Here is a 13662-nt window from a genome sequence, read left to right on the forward strand (position 1 = left end):
ATGATCTCTAAATCAACGATAGTCCTACGTCACCCTTGCGGTTATACCATAGATATAACCCACTTCCTGTTTTTCTTGTTGCTGATGCAGTGACGCTAACTGAAACTAGCACAATGTCGCTAGTACTAGCACAATGTCGCATAGACAAGAATTTTTACATTTTCCGGATTTTTTGCAAAAAGGGACTGCATAATAATTATGAAGAGGGTTGGCGATACAACCGAGCCTTGGGGAATTCCCCTTTCTTGGATTTTCAATGAAGATTTTGTGTTGTTGACTATTTCTATATTGAGTTCTATTTTCTAGGAAACTTTTCACATAGAAACCTAGTCTTCCACGGATCACCCAGTCGAAGAGACTCTTCAATACTGGATATCTCCATGCTGATCAAATGCTTTACTTAGATAAAGTGATGCCACATTTGCGTGGTGATCTTTCTCAATAACGTCATGTACAATAGCCTGTAGATCTTCGAGGTGATCTTCTGTGCATTTTCCCGCACGAAAAGCGAACTGTCTTGGATCGAGCAGCTTATTAGACTCTAAAAAGGTCTTTAGGCGTCGATTTACTATCCTTTCTAGAACTTTTCCAACACAACTCAAAAGAGTCGAAAATTGTATAGAAGATGTTGGTTTTGACTACGTCTTTCATTTCTGTACCGGGGTGTTAGTTCAAAGTTTCTAAAACGAGAGAGTGACGCTGGACTGCAAGGTTTTGAACGTTAATACCTCTTTACCGGCTGGATGGAGTGGTATAATAATCACTTCATCCAAGAGATAAAATGTCAACGAATTATATGATTGTCACTTATCGGTTCAAAAGCTTAAAAATTGCTTTGAAAGCAAGCTATTGAAATCATAACAATCTTGCTCATTGATGATGATTGGTGATCGCAATGTGTTCTCGAACACGGTCACAAAATATAGGCAAATGAAGAAACCGTGATTTGTTTTGCTCGCTTGCATGAGTGTTTGGGCATTGAGCTTCGTATTACGGAATGGAGGAGTAGGCATGACAATATGGGGTTGCAGTAGAAATGAACACACTTTTAAAATCAAAATTATGAATGAGAATTAATTTTCCCAAACCAAATTAGTACTCTATGTAAATGAAAATCACTTTTGCTTGCAAGTAGTGAAAAAATATCATGCAAAAATTGTGTCTCTAGATAATTTTATATTATAATGTTATGTTCTGGTGAGAATATCTGAAAAATCTGAAAATCGTTAAAATTAGGGTCATAACGACGTTTGTCTAATAGGTAAATAACACCAAGAAAAAAATTTCATACAAATTTTAGCAATTTAAAACTGCTTTAAGGGCGACTGATAGAGAATAGCTGGTCTCATACAAACTAATGTCGTATCCAGATGACACCATTCCACCGTCAACGCGAAAAGCAGACATACGCAAGGCGTGAGTACTTTCACTCGCATCGGTTTCTGTTCTGCTTTCGCATGGAACAGTCATGAAAAATTGTTTGCGTATGAATGCGTCCGAGCGAAGTAATATTCGCACCCATTTACGCATTCGGCTTGGTGTTCCCGTGATGTAATCCAATAGCATCAGTTTGGCTTGGTGTTCCCGTGATGTAATCCAATAGCATCAGTTTGGCTTGGTGTTCCCGTGATGTAATCCAATAGCATTTGGATCCAAAAATGGTCCAGTCGGTAATTTTTCCGATCATAGAGAACAAACTCATTGCACCACTGATACGCTCAAAATATTTCAAAAATCCAAATATTTGTCGAGTTGTTATCCAATCAATTTTAGATCGGAACCAATGACGGAGAGGTCGAGAGAACGCGGTTTTGGTCATAGAATACGTCAACGGCGATCGCTTCATAAGTTTTCCAACCAGTGCTTTAAACAATCTTTGGTTTTTAAATTACAACATACGAATCAACAAATTAGAAGAATAAAAAAATTGATTGTTCTATTGTACATACCTTTCATTCATCGACAACAGACATGCTTTCATTGCTAGACAACGTATTTCCAGTATCAGAATTCTTTTGTTTTGAGCCTGTTTGTTGTGAAGGAACGTCATTTCGAATGGCTGAATTTTGTGCGATATCGTCTAAAGATTTCTGGATGCAATCACCTGAAAATATACATGAGGGTAAAAAAGTATTTAATGAAAGTCATAGCCGGAAAATTACTTCATTTAATTAAAAAAAGTTAAGATAATTTAATCACAGTTGTTATCAATAACCTATTACAATGCAAATTGATTGGACAAAACACTTCAGTTTGTTTGTACTCATACATTTAGTTTACACACCGTCGGTTTCGTACAGAATCATACACGTTTTGTTTTACTTCTACAACTTTTTCGGACACGTTGCAGAGTTATGCTCACACAAACTGCGTCGTCAATCTAAGGACACACGGGAACTTCCGATCGGACACATTTTTTTCTTCACGCGAATTCTCGGGAAACAAAAACACACTTTTAGGTATAGTCTTTTTCTCTACACAAGCCAAAGGATAACTTCAAAAACACACAGCCCTCGGTTGAGTGCAATTTACGGCTGGAATTTTGCAATCGGCTGACTGCACACAAAAATTTTGAAGGTAGCAACGGAAGCGGGTTGAGCCAACACGATGTAATCACCTAAGACAAGACGTGACAACTGGCTTCTTACTCTTCTTTCTGCATTTTCTTCGACCAAGTGCTAGATAACAGGGAAGCGAGATGTGAAGGTTGCCAAATGTTATAAAATTTCGGAAGATTATTTTCCCATGAAAAACATGTGTTCTTCGTATCATGTATTTTCTGAGTTGCATAATTTTTTTTGTATCAATCTTCCGACCGAATATCACATATTTTAAACAATAAGTATTTTCCTGTTATTTTGGTATCCAAAAAATAAAATGTGAAGAGATAAAGAAAACTAGAAAACGTAGATTTGATAGTAGGTGTATGATATGTTGACATATATGAATTAAATTCAAAGTTCATTTTATTTATCAAGAGATTACGGGCCTTACCGTTTACACTTCAAGATGAAAACGGAATGGACGACACGCCATGAAATTTACGAGTTTTACGAGTTAGAGAAAATGATGGGATTTCAGGTAGAATGAACACTCTTCAAATAGAAATTATGAATGAAAATTAACTTCTCCGTATCATATTAGTGTTGATTGTGAATGGAAAACTTTGCTTTCTTCATTTGGTAAAATAATCTCGTACAAAAATTGTATCTGAAGATAATTTTATATTATAATGAGTAGTTTTAGTGAGAATATCGCAAAGTGTATAGAAAACAGGTCAAGTTAGGGTAAGAAAGACGTTCTTCAAGTAAATAAATAACGCCAAGTAAAAATTTTCATTCAGGTTTTAACAATTTAAAAGTGCCTTCGGGCCGAGTAGTAAGACTTGTTAAAAGCTTATTTCGTTTCCAGATATCGATACCGTATCTCTGTCATCGCGGATAAACTTCAATTCGTTTTTACCGTGGAGTGTATACGGAAATAAGGCCTTATAATTTAACTTTGATATCGTTCAAATACTAACAGTACTGAAATATTGATAAAATCATACATTCCCAAATAATAACATAGCGTTTATTCAGGTTTTTTTTCTGTAGGTATGTATGGTTTATTCAAGTTCCAATATGATTTTAAATACTTTTCTGCTGCGTTGGTTGTTATTTGTTATTAGATTATAATTATATTGCTAACTGCTTTACGGTTGGAAAATAATTGAATGCTCTTCTCTGTTAGGTCGCTGCTATTATGCTATGCTAGATGGCAAAATAATCCCGAAAAGATGTAGGGTGGAAATTCCGATGCAATGTTTCCTTCTCTTCGGGAACACCGGACGTAATAGAAACGAAAATATACAAAAAAAATCCATTATAGAAATTATCGCTAAATTGAAATGTGAATGCAACAATTATTCAATTTTGAATATATTTGGCAACATATTTATCTTTGTTAATTATTTTACTCATTAGCCAATCAGAAGGCGAGTTGCAAGTGGTCCGAGTTTGACAGAAGTGGTGGTCCGGAATCGGCCCCTTATTGTCATGTCTCGTCTCAGGCTTCGTTTATTGCGATAGTTGCACCGTATTCGTTCGATTAATAATTGATTTCTGTATCGGGGATCACTAGTCACCAATATCTACACAGTAGAATATAAATTGAAGCATTGTTTGTTTACAATGACATAAAGCTGCAAGGTCATCACCTGGTCTTATAGAAGGAGGAAGGAGAATAGAAGGAGTTACAGAGTATTGCTGTACGAATTTTCAAACGCGTTTTTCTCAAAACCATGTTTTTCAATTGGTGGTATCAATATATCAGGATCTACTCGACCGATTTGGCTGATATTTTTTATCAGCATTTAAAAATTAATTATCTAAAGCGTTACATGCCGTTTTGACGTAGAACTACGTCTTTCATTAAGGGTGCCAAATCAGAAAACAGGTCACGTTTTTATGAAATAAAGTTAATGTTAATAACTATTTTTGCCGCGAACAGATTTTGGCGATTTACATACTAAACGAATCGGAAATTCCCTAAGATTTGTTTAATATGCTATACATTGGAATCTCCTGGTTTGTAAATGGTTAAAATTCATTAAAACTTTAAGCGTTTTCATTTTTCCTTACATTTGTTCTGTCCATTTGCGTGCTTTCCAGAACAGAGCTGTCAATAACGAGCATTGAAGGGGAAATCGTAGGATTTAAAGTCTCCGCGAACAGAGGAAAAGAAGAAGATTGAAGGGGAACACTTGCCTAGAGTATAAACAGTGGATCTCGCTGAGGCAAACTTTTATCATTCCACTCCGACCGTCGACAGAGACGGACGTGTTTGGAGCTCCATTCATTACCTGATTTTTAAAAAGCTATTTATTTCTCTTTTCAGATTACCTACCTGCGATTCATCAACTACCTGTCTGCCCTTGAGGACTACAACAATGGGGAAAACCCGGCCAACCGACCCAGGCATACCACATGGCACCAACAAACGACATCGATCGGACACCGGCAAGGAGCCAATATTAGAAAGAAACCGCTATGCTTTATTGGATGGCCATACCGAGGAGGAACCAACTACCGAGAAAGTAAATGTAGAGAAAAAGGTGAAAGTACCACCTTATTTTACAACATCGAGAGATATAGGAACTTTGAGGTCTGAACTGCTGGGGCTGAAATTGCAGCCAGTTTTTAAAATATGCAGCATCGGGATTAAAATCACCAGTCCCAACCTGGAGCAATATAAAATAATTGGATCATACCTGAAATCAAAAAATCATGAGTTTTACACTCACGATACGCCGTCTGAAAAACCATTTAAGGTGGTGTTGCGAGGTCTTCCTGCTATTGAGTTGGAGGATATTAAAAAAGATCTGGAACAATCATACAATATTCAGCCGTTAGCTGTATATCGGATGACTAGGCATAAAATGCCAGACAATGGGTATTCCAATGTTTTGTACCTGATCCACTTCAAGAAAGGATCAGCCAACATAACTCGCATAAGAGAAATCAGTGAGATCTTCAACATCTCGGTACAATGGGACCGATACAAACCTCAACATCGGGATGTAACGCAATGTTCAAATTGCCTTGGTTTCGGACACGGAACAAGAAACTGTCACATGAAAACTCGTTGTGGCAAGTGTGCTGCTGACCACCTAACAAACACTTGCAGCCTTCCAGAAAAAGAACCTCGCAAATGCGTTAACTGTGGCGAAAGTCACCAAGCCACCAGCCGTAGCTGCACAAAACGTGCGGATTTTAAACGTATCTGGAAGCAAGCTACTGATAAAACACAGAATAGGAAGAAGGTTCCAGAATTTACTGACAAAGAGTTCCCTCCAATGGTTTCTCGCACGATTCCTGTTCTTCCTCCTCTTCCACTTCCTACAGGTCGCCCCCAAACGGCCTCTTCTAGCGAAAAGCCAAAAAAGGAGCAACCGAGCTATAGTAAGGTTGCAGCTATTGGTTTATCACCTACACCAAAACCTTCACCTCATTCCTCTTCTACTGAGGAGCTTTATAGCATGCAAGAACTTGCAACCCTGTTCTTGAACTAGATCGACAGACTAGAAGTTGTCGCAACCAACAGGAACAAGTACAAGTTATGCTACATTTTTATTATAACCATGGATCGGTCATCTCTAAGGCTAATTAATTGGAATGCCTGCTCTCATGCCTGCCTCATGCCTGCTCACATTAAGAGTAAGCTTATCGAGTTCACTGACTTCCTGGTAACAAACAGCATCGACGTAGCTATCGTTACTGAGACGCATCTTAAACCGAATATTAATATTCGAGTCCCGAATTATCGTCTATTGAGAATGGATCGTGCTGGTTCTGGTGGAGGAGGTGTTGCCTTAGCCATCAGAAATAACATCAGATATCGACTTTTGCCGTGTCTGAAACTCAACATCATCGAAGCTATTGGGGCGGAAATCACAACATCGATTGGGTCTATTATCGTGATTGCGGTCTACTATCCCAAACAGACGTCAATCAGAGATGGCTCAGCGTTGCTTCTTAAAAACGATATCATCAAGCTAACACGAAGGCAGTCGAAATACGTCATCGGCGGGGACATTAATGCTCGACATCAGTCCTGGGGAAACCAAAGGAGGAATCAATATGGAGTGACTCTAAATGATGATCTACAGTGTGGGCGCTACAGGATTCTTAGTCCAGCGACCCCCACTCGCATTTCTCGTTCTGGAGTACATTCCATAATTGATTTCTTCATTACCAACATGGATCGCCACATCGGTGATCCTATTGCCCTTAACGAGTTGAGTTCGGATCACTTACAAGTGATGGTTGAATTGGGAGTGAATGTCGTAGTCAGGAGGCCACAATGTAGACGGGACCATCATCGTGCGAATTGGGTGGAATTCCAGCAGCTTATTGACAACAACATTGATCTCAATCAGCCTCTTGAATCTCCCGAAGATATCGAAGCAACAGTCAGCTCTATTCAAACTGCAGTTATTCAGGCTCGCCAAAACCACATCCCAGAAACGATTCAGGTGAGTGACTGTTCAAATTGATTCCATTACTAAACATTTGATTAGGCTTCGGAACCTCTATCGAAGGCAGTACCAACGTACTGGTATTCGAGAGAGGAAACGACAGTATAATCAGTTAACCAAGGTTATCCAGGCCAGAATGATTGATCTCCGTAACAAAAAATTCGCAAAAGATATTAGTAAACTTCCGAATAACTCCAAGCCTTTTTGGAGGCTCGCTAAAATTCTCAAGACCAAGTCTAATCCTATTCCTCCTCTTCTTCAACCTGACAATTCAGAACGATTGATAACACCTGCCGAAAAGGCTAATGCAATTGGCAACCATTTCGCTAGTTCACACAATCTTGGCCAGAACATTACAAGTCCATTTGAAGCTTCGGCGAATGATACTGTAAGGGCTATTGACAATATCCATTCTGTACCTCAAGAGAGTGAAATCATCTCGACTGCAGAGGTTATCTCGGTTATACGCTCGTTGAAGAATATGAAGGCCCCCGGCTTCGACAGTATATTTAACATTGAGTTGAAACATCTTAGTAACAACTTATATGAAATTATGACTTCTGTCTTCAACAGATGTCTATCACTTGGCTACTTCCCCTCGAGTTGGAAGTTGGCAAAAGTGATCCCGATACTAAAACCCGGAAAAGATCCTTCTTCTTCAAAGAGCTATCGACCAATTAGCCTTCTCCCAGCATTTTCGAAAGTATTCGAAAAAATTATTTGGCAACATATTTATCTTTGTTAATTATTTTACTCATTAGCCAATCAGAAGGCGAGTTGCAAGTGGTCCGAGTTTGACAGAAGTGGTGGTCCGGAATCGGCCCCCTATTGTCATGTCTCGTCTCAGGCTTCGTTTATTGCGATAGTTGCACCGTATTCGTTCGATTAATAATTGATTTCTGTATCGGGGATCACTAGTCACCAATATCTACACAGTAGAATATAAATTGAAGCATTGTTTGTTTACAATGACATAAAGCTGCAAGGTCATCACCTGGTCTTATAGAAGGAGGAAGGAGAATAGAAGGAGTTACAGAGTATTGCTGTACGAATTTTCAAACGCGTTTTTCTCAAAACCATGTTTTTCAATTGGTGGTATCAATATATCAGGATCTACTCGACCGATTTGGCTGATATTTTTTATCAGCATTTAAAAATTAATTATCTAAAGCGTTACATGCCGTTTTGACGTAGAACTACGTCTTTCATTAAGGGTGCCAAATCAGAAAACAGGTCACGTTTTTATGAAATAAAGTTAATGTTAATAACTATTTTTGCCGCGAACAGATTTTGGCGATTTACATACTAAACGAATCGGAAATTCCCTAAGATTTGTTTAATATGCTATACATTGGAATCTCCTGGTTTGTAAATGGTTAAAATTCATTAAAACTTTAAGCGTTTTCATTTTTCCTTACATTTGTTCTGTCCATTTGCGTGCTTTCCAGAACAGAGCTGTCAATAACGAGCATTGAAGGGGAAATCGTAGGATTTAAAGTCTCCGCGAACAGAGGAAAAGAAGAAGATTGAAGGGGAACACTTGCCTAGAGTATAAACAGTGGATCTCGCTGAGGCAAACTTTTATCATTCCACTCCGACCGTCGACAGAGACGGACGTGTTTGGAGCTCCATTCATTACCTGATTTTTAAAAAGCTATTTATTTCTCTTTTCAGATTACCTACCTGCGATTCATCAACTACCTGTCTGCCCTTGAGGACTACAACAATGGGGAAAACCCGGCCAACCGACCCAGGCATACCACATGGCACCAACAAACGACATCGATCGGACACCGGCAAGGAGCCAATATTAGAAAGAAACCGCTATGCTTTATTGGATGGCCATACCGAGGAGGAACCAACTACCGAGAAAGTAAATGTAGAGAAAAAGGTGAAAGTACCACCTTATTTTACAACATCGAGAGATATAGGAACTTTGAGGTCTGAACTGCTGGCGCTGAAATTGCAGCCAGTTTTTAAAATATGCAGCATCGGGATTAAAATCACCAGTCCCAACCTGGAGCAATATAAAATAATTGGATCATACCTGAAATCAAAAAATCATGAGTTTTACACTCACGATACGCCGTCTGAAAAACCATTTAAGGTGGTGTTGCGAGGTCTTCCTGCTATTGAGTTGGAGGATATTAAAAAAGATCTGGAACAATCATACAATATTCAGCCGTTAGCTGTATATCGGATGACTAGGCATAAAATGCCAGACAATGGGTATTCCAATGTTTTGTACCTGATCCACTTCAAGAAAGGATCAGCCAACATAACTCGCATAAGAGAAATCAGTGAGATCTTCAACATCTCGGTACAATGGGACCGATACAAACCTCAACATCGGGATGTAACGCAATGTTCAAATTGCCTTGGTTTCGGACACGGAACAAGAAACTGTCACATGAAAACTCGTTGTGGCAAGTGTGCTGCTGACCACCTAACAAACACTTGCAGCCTTCCAGAAAAAGAACCTCGCAAATGCGTTAACTGTGGCGAAAGTCACCAAGCCACCAGCCGTAGCTGCACAAAACGTGCGGATTTTAAACGTATCTGGAAGCAAGCTACTGATAAAACACAGAATAGGAAGAAGGTTCCAGAATTTACTGACAAAGAGTTCCCTCCAATGGTTTCTCGCACGATTCCTGTTCTTCCTCCTCTTCCACTTCCTACAGGTCGCCCCCAAACGGCCTCTTCTAGCGAAAAGCCAAAAAAGGAGCAACCGAGCTATAGTAAGGTTGCAGCTATTGGTTTATCACCTACACCAAAACCTTCACCTCATTCCTCTTCTACTGAGGAGCTTTATAGCATGCAAGAACTTGCAACCCTGTTCTTGAACTAGATCGACAGACTAGAAGTTGTCGCAACCAACAGGAACAAGTACAAGTTATGCTACATTTTTATTATAACCATGGATCGGTCATCTCTAAGGCTAATTAATTGGAATGCCTGCTCTCATGCCTGCCTCATGCCTGCTCACATTAAGAGTAAGCTTATCGAGTTCACTGACTTCCTGGTAACAAACAGCATCGACGTAGCTATCGTTACTGAGACGCATCTTAAACCGAATATTAATATTCGAGTCCCGAATTATCGTCTATTGAGAATGGATCGTGCTGGTTCTGGTGGAGGAGGTGTTGCCTTAGCCATCAGAAATAACATCAGATATCGACTTTTGCCGTGTCTGAAACTCAACATCATCGAAGCTATTGGGGCGGAAATCACAACATCGATTGGGTCTATTATCGTGATTGCGGTCTACTATCCCAAACAGACGTCAATCAGAGATGGCTCAGCGTTGCTTCTTAAAAACGATATCATCAAGCTAACACGAAGGCAGTCGAAATACGTCATCGGCGGGGACATTAATGCTCGACATCAGTCCTGGGGAAACCAAAGGAGGAATCAATATGGAGTGACTCTAAATGATGATCTACAGTGTGGGCGCTACAGGATTCTTAGTCCAGCGACCCCCACTCGCATTTCTCGTTCTGGAGTACATTCCATAATTGATTTCTTCATTACCAACATGGATCGCCACATCGGTGATCCTATTGCCCTTAACGAGTTGAGTTCGGATCACTTACCAGTGATGGTTGAATTGGGAGTGAATGTCGTAGTCAGGAGGCCACAATGTAGACGGGACCATCATCGTGCGAATTGGGTGGAATTCCAGCAGCTTATTGACAACAACATTGATCTCAATCAGCCTCTTGAATCTCCCGAAGATATCGAAGCAACAGTCAGCTCTATTCAAACTGCAGTTATTCAGGCTCGCCAAAACCACATCCCAGAAACGATTCAGGTGAGTGACTGTTCAAATTGATTCCATTACTAAACATTTGATTAGGCTTCGGAACCTCTATCGAAGGCAGTACCAACGTACTGGTATTCGAGAGAGGAAACGACAGTATAATCAGTTAACCAAGGTCAGAATGATTGATCTCCGTAACAAAAAATTCGCAAAAGATATTAGTAAACTTCCGAATAACTCCAAGCCTTTTTGGAGGCTCGCTAAAATTCTCAAGACCAAGTCTAATCCTATTCCTCCTCTTCTTCAACCTGACAATTCAGAACGATCGATAACACCTGCCGAAAAGGCTAATGCAATTGGCAACCATTTCGCTAGTTCACACAATCTTGGCCAGAACATTACAAGTCCATTTGAAGCTTCGGCGAATGATACTGTAAGGGCTATTGACAATATCCATTCTGTACCTCAAGAGAGTGAAATCATCTCGACTGCAGAGGTTATCTCGGTTATACGCTCGTTGAAGAATATGAAGGCCCCCGGCTTCGACAGTATATTTAACATTGAGTTGAAACATCTTAGTAACAACTTATATGAAATTATGACTTCTGTCTTCAACAGATGTCTATCACTTGGCTACTTCCCCTCGAGTTGGAAGTTGGCAAAAGTGATCCCGATACTAAAACCCGGAAAAGATCCTTCTTCTTCAAAGAGCTATCGACCAATTAGCCTTCTCCCAGCATTTTCGAAAGTATTCGAAAAAATTATATTAACGCGCATTCTTGCTTTTGCAGATGAGCACAATATATTTTTGGATGAGCAGTTTGGATTCCGAAAAGGTCACTCTACAATTCACCAGCTTCGTAGAGTATACAATATAATCAGACGAAACAAGTCAGTTTCAAAATCATCTGCCATGGCACTTCTTGATGTTGAAAAAGCATTTGATAATGTTTGGCATAATGGTCTCATTTACAAGCTTCAGAACTTTGGTTTTCCTACATACTTGATAAAAATTATAAAAAATTATCTTTCTGATAGAGCGTTCAATGTTTCTATAAACAATATTTCATCAGAGAAATTCATTGTGAATGCAGGTGTTCCTCAAGGATCCATCTTGGGACCAATTCTTTTCAATATCTACACTTCATGCTTGGTTTTAAAGTCTGTGTTAGGGAACATTTTTCGATGAGAACAAAAGTCCCCCTACTTTCATGTATTTGCAATGCCGATTTCCCCAAAGCTGCTTGGTTTTGATGGCTGTGTTAGGGAAACCGTAAATCGGGCCAATCAGAACGATGCAGTTAGGGCGTTTAGATAACGCCTAATATTTTACAGTTATTCAATTGTTTATCTAATGAAAAACAACATTTTGTTAGTTGCCGATAGATGCGTAGAAATATTCCCTATCAAGTGATGCAAACATCTCTCCTATCCAGTAAGAAATGTTCGAGCTATAAGCATTCGAAATATTTCATTTTTTCCTGCATGTTCTGTGTTTAGGTTTTCATTTTACCCTCCATATATTCCGGTTATATGTAGTCCCACGTCAAAACGGCAAATGGTTTTAAAAGTTATAGTTTCTGCAGCAAATTATTTATTGTGCATTCGTCTACATTCGAATTAAAGGTAAAACCTTGTAAAATTATATAGATTTCAATTTATAATTTTTCTCATTGATTTTTAAAGAGGTAAGCGGCCACAGGAGGTTACTCAGCTGTAGGTGCTGGAACCGGGTTTTGTGCCGCTTAAAGATAATTAACTGCCACATCCGCAGCAACCGGCCTGGGAGGAACCATTCGTGCCCGAGGAATGATATTTGGTCTCACTCCGTAAGCATTGTTGATCTGCTGAACGACAATTCTGCGAGCTTTTTCCAACCGATCGGTGTTATTGTTGCGGAAACAGCCGAGTTGATATAGATAGAGCAACACTCCTACGAAAACTACCGTTAAGCATCTTGCCGGAGACGAGTATAGATATACAGGTCGGACTCGATTATATGTGATTCGATTATATACAATTTTGGACTCGATTATATACAGCTTGGAAAAACAAAAATTCTCTAGCTTATTTCAAGAAGGAAAGGAGAGCCTTTCAGCGTTAAGGTTATTACATGTGCAGTGGGGTAAAAATCGGGATTTTTTAAGATATTGCTTGAATTTTCACCAGGAATTGTTTAGATCGATATTGCAGCCAAATAATGAAAGATAGAAGTTGGGCGTCAAAGAACGAATTGTAGAGCGGTTAAAGAACTTCAATTTAATTGTTGCAAAACAATGTAGTTCAATTTAAAATTTTAGGATAAAATTAATAATAACACATTAAAAATTATTAACTTTGAAGTTTTTCACTTCCAAAATGTTATTAACATCCACTAATTGAGTTGTTCCACTACTAATCCTGTACTAATTTTTCTCATCTTGCAAATGAAATCATCAAAATTGTCTTCCTTAGCGTACTTTTTAATGTAGAGCCAGTTTGAAGCAACAGAGTCCGAAACAAAAAAAAACTATCTCTTCTCTGTTCTATAACTCTGTCATTGTTGAAATTCGAAAATATGCGTAGGAGTATTTTTTTCATCAAATATAATCGTCTATCACCTCCTAAGACAATCTGGAAAAATTATTTTTTTTCGTGTGAGAAAGGTGTTTTCTGACTTAAAGGGGATGAATCAAAAATCAAATTCCTCTTTTATTTTCAAAAATCGAAAAATACATGTAAAAAAAACAAATAAAAAAAAATTGACTCGATTATATACAGTGAACAGAAATCAAAAACTGTATATAATCGAGTCCGCGCTGTACCACGGTCATCAGGATTCACACCCGACACAAGGTAAAGAAAATGTCCAACCAGTCACGGTTTTCTTGCTCCTCGACCACAA

The 13662-nt window shown here is 38.9% G+C and overlaps 1 protein-coding gene across 1 annotated transcript in view; it reads right to left on the reverse strand.

The window, feature by feature from the left end:
• LOC129781445 (uncharacterized) overlaps positions 1 to 2100 on the reverse strand; it is a 324032-nt gene extending 321932 nt beyond the window's left edge. Inside the window, exon 1 of the mRNA XM_055789175.1 lies at positions 1950 to 2100. The gene's annotated coding sequence lies outside the window, so the exon portion shown is untranslated. The remainder of the gene's footprint in view (positions 1 to 1949) is intronic.
• Positions 2101 to 13662: the final 11562 nt, after the last annotated feature.

Source organism: Toxorhynchites rutilus, unplaced genomic scaffold (assembly GCF_029784135.1).
Source record: "Toxorhynchites rutilus septentrionalis strain SRP unplaced genomic scaffold, ASM2978413v1 HiC_scaffold_10, whole genome shotgun sequence".
Classification (NCBI taxonomy): Eukaryota; Metazoa; Arthropoda; class Insecta; order Diptera; family Culicidae; genus Toxorhynchites; species Toxorhynchites rutilus.